Source organism: Labeo rohita, chromosome 7, assembly GCF_022985175.1.
Source record: "Labeo rohita strain BAU-BD-2019 chromosome 7, IGBB_LRoh.1.0, whole genome shotgun sequence".
Taxonomy (NCBI): Eukaryota; Metazoa; Chordata; class Actinopteri; order Cypriniformes; family Cyprinidae; genus Labeo; species Labeo rohita.
In genome coordinates this window covers 35511646-35517645 of record NC_066875.1, presented here as the reverse complement: position 1 = coordinate 35517645, position 6000 = coordinate 35511646, and positions in this window count along the sequence as shown.

Genomic DNA, 6000 nt, shown 5'->3' with positions numbered 1-6000 from the left:
TTTAATAAGTAATTATTCCAGGACCGCAAAAAATAGAGTATAAAATGTAGCATATATAACATTCTCTATAGCATGGATGTAATCTGGACATACAGCATTTGCCATGTTGTCATTCTCACATGACCTACCAGGGTCAGTTGCGTTGCATCACTTCCATTCATAAATCCTCTCTAATGGCCTCATGGGATAGTGAAGTGTCCATCACTTCAGAATTAGATGGACTGTCTAATTTGAAAATAGTTGATGGCATAAGTTTAACAAGCCTGAGAATGTGGACGTGCTGACACTTGTATCCCTTTGTAAAATGGAGCGCTTTTTCCTCTCAGACAGCCATAATCACTTCATTAGAGCTCCAAACATTTTCCTTGTCTGTAAAAACATGCATTTAGCTAAAAGAACATCACATTGCTTTAAATAGATTGTAAACCTTTCAGAGAGATACAGTACTGAACAGTACCAGTGCCTTACCTGGTGAACTAAAGTTTGCAGTGATGTCCATCTTATGTGAATTTTTCATTTATGAGTTTTTCCAAGCGCAGAAGGAGTTGAAGGGGAGGACACATTTAGCCCATAGGGTAAAGGATGGGGACAAAATCCAAATCACCAGACCAAATGGGTTCAACCACTGGGATGCACAACGTCTCGGAACATTTAAAGAAGCAAGAAATCAAACAAAGCCACATCTGACTGGGAGAAGGCTTTTACAGGGCCCTCAGGAGGAGTTTGAATCCACACAACAGTGTGGTCTGGAAGAGTGACCATCCGAGAGAAGAATTCTGTCATTGGTGGAGAGAGAACCGAGAATGTGAAAGAAAAGGAAAAGCCATAAATCATCCTTACAGGGACAGCCTTTGTGGTTCAAACCTGATGGGAGACTGTAATTTATCAAAGATTTTATAGCAGAATGATGGACCTGTGGTGGGCTGAAGAGTTTTAATGACTGATTTTACTTTATACATTATAGGTGTGGTTTCAACCTGCAAAGATGAAGACAATTGAGTGAAATAAATGGAAGCCATTGTAGACCTACAAAAGTCTTGGCATTATATCTGTTGAGGATGTCGGATTAGTTATAAATACAGACTTCAATCTCTGCGTGTCAGCAGAGAAACCATAATAAATGTCAGCTGAGGGTCAACCACTGTATTATTTATCACATGAAGCCATCATTGTTACTGTCCTTGTTTACACTCTAAAAAATGCTGGGTTAAATACAACCCAGTGCTGGGTAAAACATGTACAAACCCAGCAACTGGGTTGTTTTGGTTTTAAATGTTTAACCCAACATTCTGGGTAGTTTTATTTAATTTAACTATTCAACTAAAATTACTATATGGCTCGTTTAAAATGAACCCAAAATAGGTTGTAAATTAAAAATCGGACACATAATTACTAGAGGCATCAGCAATAATCAAAAAGTAGGCCTAAACATTTATTAATAAGCAGTTTAAAAATGTTTATTATTTAATTATTGTTTATTCCACTTATTAATAAATGTTAATTTATTGAAAATAATAATATATGTTAATTTCCAACCTTATTATTTAATTATTTATTTATAACTTATTAAGTTATAAGCAATAGTTGGAACCAAAAGAAAAACTGCCTAGAAATCTGGGTCAAAACAACCCAGTCACTTGTTTGTGGATATTTCATCCAGTTTTTAACCCAAAACTAACCCTAATTTTTTTTTTTCAGAATGTATCATCTGACTGAAAGATGATGAACAGAAAGAGAGAGATGATGACCATATACATATATGCACTGTTGCGCTGAGTACATAATTGAAAATAAAAATAAAAAATGAATTTATTGACCGTTTTCTTCAAAACCTGTCCAACTTTCTGAATTGAGTCATCTGAACAAACAATTTTACTGAATAATATTTTGCAATTCCCAGCTTGAAATAATTATGTGGTAACTATTTTACTGTTTTACATTGTACTGCCTCTGTTGTTGATTATGCTTTACTTGGTTCAGAGGTAATATTTGTATTGAATTAAAATGAGTTGATCTCATCATTTTTGAGATTTAAGGTATATAATATGTTATTATAATTCTTATTAAATTTACATCTTATTATAATTCTGTTTACCTGTTAGAGTAATATGTTTTCCTTTAGCTTTGTCATTTTCTTTTGTTTTACAATGCCCACAGCTTTGAAAATCATACACAATGATGAAAAATGGCTAAATATTAAGCAATCTTTAAATGCCTTGACAAGATCTTTTAAGTTCATTAGATAAACAAAAGTTTTCAGCTGTTAACTTTTAAGCATACCTGGGCATCACGATTATTGAAGATGACAAGTGAAAGAAAATAGAGGGAGAAACACTGAGAGAATGAAATATAAAAACGTAAAAAAAAGAAGGGATTAAGGGGGAAAAAAATAGAAAAAAAGAACTTAAAGTTCAAGTCTTGCGCAGACAGAGAGGCGGTCAACCACTTGCAGAGATGGTAGATTTTTCCGTTCTAATTTGTCTGTGAGAATGACAGCTAATAACTTTTGAACTGAAGCTGTGTGCATTCACTTATATACACAGACACAGGGCCAGTTTGTTAAAAAAGACTCGTCTCTAATGGAACTGGCTGATGCGTGGTCATAACCTGCTCCAGCTCTTGTGTTTTTCCTCTCTGCAATTATCATCCTCAATTCAAATCCACTCTCCCTCTCTCTCTTCTTCTGCTTCTTTACGGGCCAGTGCCGCAGCAGCCGCAACAGTCCATGTCTGGTTACCATATGGAACAGTGACCTGGGGTAATATTATAGTTCAGCCAAATACAGATCGCTTCTCAAACTGTGTTAAATATCCCCTCGTATTCCTTTAGCCAAGCGCTGTGGCTGATATTGTTGTAAATCTTCCTAAATGACAGATATTGTTCCTGAATCTTCATTTTATTTTATCTGGGAATCAAAAGTACGATGAGGAGACACTTGGGTCACCTTTCGTTACTTGCTTTGAATATGGCATGTGATCAGAGTTGATTAAATGCCTAATATCTTGCACCTAAAAATATTCTGTGACACGCAAAGGTAGAAGCTTTTACATAGTCATGACTAGCCATTCCTAAAAAGAAGGCATGGCTTCTATAGGAATACAATTCATTAATTATTTTCAAGTTTCCGTTAAAAAAAAAAAAAAAAAAAAAAAAAAAAAAAAAGGAAAGATCAACTTTTCCTCTTCTGTGAATAAAAAGAATTACAGACCTGTTTTACAAATGACGTGGAAATAAAACATCAAACAGTTAAGAGGTAGTTTGGAAACAGCATGACTTCATGGGTGTGTAGGTACTGTCCTGGGTCCACTAACTTCACCAAGAATGGCATGGCCTATAGAGAAAGACATAAAGAAGGAACGGAACTGAGTGTAATGTAGACCTTGTCTAGGGAGGAGGTGAATTGCGCACGACTGTATGGAGCATTGTGACTGGCTTTTATAAGAATATATTGAAGTCTTACTGACTGGCTTGAGATGAATAATGACACTGTTGTCTTTGGATTTGTTATATATTTAATGAAGTTTGCATCACTGATTTTTTTTTTACTTCCCTGATTAATAGTGTAAAGCCGCTTTGAAACAATCTGTATTGTATAAAGCGCTCTATAAAATGATAGAAACTTGACTTGACATGACTTTTAGTTTGACAGAAGGCTGAAGGAAGGAAAGACACCGGGCGCATTTGTGGAAAAATGACTGTCCGTTGATTAGAACCAGTTTTGAACATGCTTCTGCAGCCACCTTACAAGAACAACATGAGTTCAAAAAAAGAACAGAATACCAAGCAAAATGTCTATGGGGGGAAAATCATTACCGTAACGGTGCGGCTTTAGCTGGAGGAGGCTATATGGGGTCAGTACGTGGGCGATGAGTGTAGTTACAAATCGAAAGGGACAGGCACAAAATAGAGTGACTATTATAACAATTATATTATTTATTGCACATAAGGGTTCTAAGGCTTTATTTATACTGCCGGGAAAATATTTTTTCTTGAATCTGTTTTTTGTTTAATTTATACATGGCCAGATTTTCTGTTTTTCCTGTACAGAGTTATTTTCTTGTTCAAGTTATTTTAGCATCACTGAGTTAATATTATAGTTTTTAGCATTATTTTCAGTTAGTTTTTATTTTTATATTTGCATGTTCATTTTAGTCAAGTTTTTTTTTTTCCAGTTTTAGTTGTTTGAGTACATGAAGTTAAACTAAATGAAAATGAGAAATGCTGCCTTATTTTAGTTTAGTTTAGTTTAGCTTAGTTAACATTTCATTTCATGTGCCAACATACAGTGCCTATGTGCTCTGGGTGTCCCGAGTTCGAATCCCAGCTTGTGGACCTTTCCTGATCCTGGCCCAGAAAGCTGGTGTTGTTCTATCAGCAGCTGTTAATGTCCTCAACACTAATTCTGTGTTTTGTGACAGCAGTATACACATTTGACTACAATCGTGACAGACAACGATGCAGATGTACTGTATGTTGCTGCTCTCACAGTCTTTTACACCAAAGGTTTACCCATAAAGACACAAGGAACCATTAACATAAAAAAAACAATGCATGGCAGTGAAGTGGGAAAAAAAAGGTATAGGATGCAGTTTTTTAAAGCTGAACTTATTTTAACTTGATTGCTGCGCTTTTAGAATGCTGTGTCTTGCACAAGACAAAATCAGTGAAACATCTGTCTAGTGCATGTTTACATTAAAATGAATGAAAAAGCAGCACTGTAAAATGAGGAACTTAATACTTACACGATCCATGTGTAATTCTCGCTGTCCTCACAACACCTGAATTAAAAGAGCTTTTAAGAATAACTGAAAAACTACAAAACACATTTTTTGTGGAAATCGTGCGTAAAGCCATTCTGACATAAATTTTCGAATTCATGTAAATGTTCGTATTTTCAAAATGTTAGTTGGTACGAACGAAATACACACCCGCTCCCTACTACGTGTGACACAGAATTTTGATGCACTGCCATAATAATTACAAGTTTATTTGCTCTTGCCCTCTTACCCAGCAGTAAATAGAGGACAGGCGGGACAACTACCAACCAACCATCCTACTTGTACAATGACTGCCTACAACAATGAAGAAGTAAATATTACTGGTTACTGTTTTTTTATATTAAGTAAATTTCTTTAAAATGAGATACTATTAATACGTTGCCATCGTGCATAGCCTATTCCAAATCATAACAACTAAAGCGTCTCAGCTGGAAAAAACGCTGTCACCAAGGCGTTTTCAAGTGCCACCAGCTGGTCATTTTAAGAAGAGCCCCTGACATTTTTTCAACTGTCTAAACAACTCCTTGGTGGACATGTTATTGAATATTTATTGTTAGGCATGTGGCCTATTAGTCTTTTTTTGCATTTATGCAATATACTGGATACAAACCGGAGAAACTAGCATTAACATACACGTTTAACTATCAAATCGGACGTTTACGAAGCATTTGTGAATCCAGAGGAGAGTTTTGGGGAAGGTCTGTTTTACAGTTGTGGCTAGAAGGGATACAGCTATACCGCAAACTAACAATGAAATGTTGTAAATGAGAGGTTGCGGGTTCGAGTCCCAGGTCTGGCAGGAATTGAAGGTGGGGGGGAGTGAATAACCAGCGCTCTCTCCACCCTCAATACCACGACTAAGGTGAGTCCCTTGAGCAAGGCACCGATCCCCCAACTGCTCCCCAGGCGACCCAGCAATAGCAATATGGCTGCCCACTGCTCCGGGTGTGTGTTTACTGTGTGTGTGTGTGTGCATGTTTGTTCACTACTCACTACTGTGTGTGTGCACTTGGATAGGTTAAATGCAGAGCACACGTCTTGGCCACACATCACGTCCTTTCCTTTCCAAAAATAACATTAGATTGATGTGCGCATGCCTAGTAGCTAGAGCTGTATTCCTTCTAGCCTTAACCCTGTTTTACGCGCAAATTACTCAGAATTTACTAATATATTTATGCAAATTTCATGAATGAGGCCCATTGATTTGCCCTGCACTTTCTGA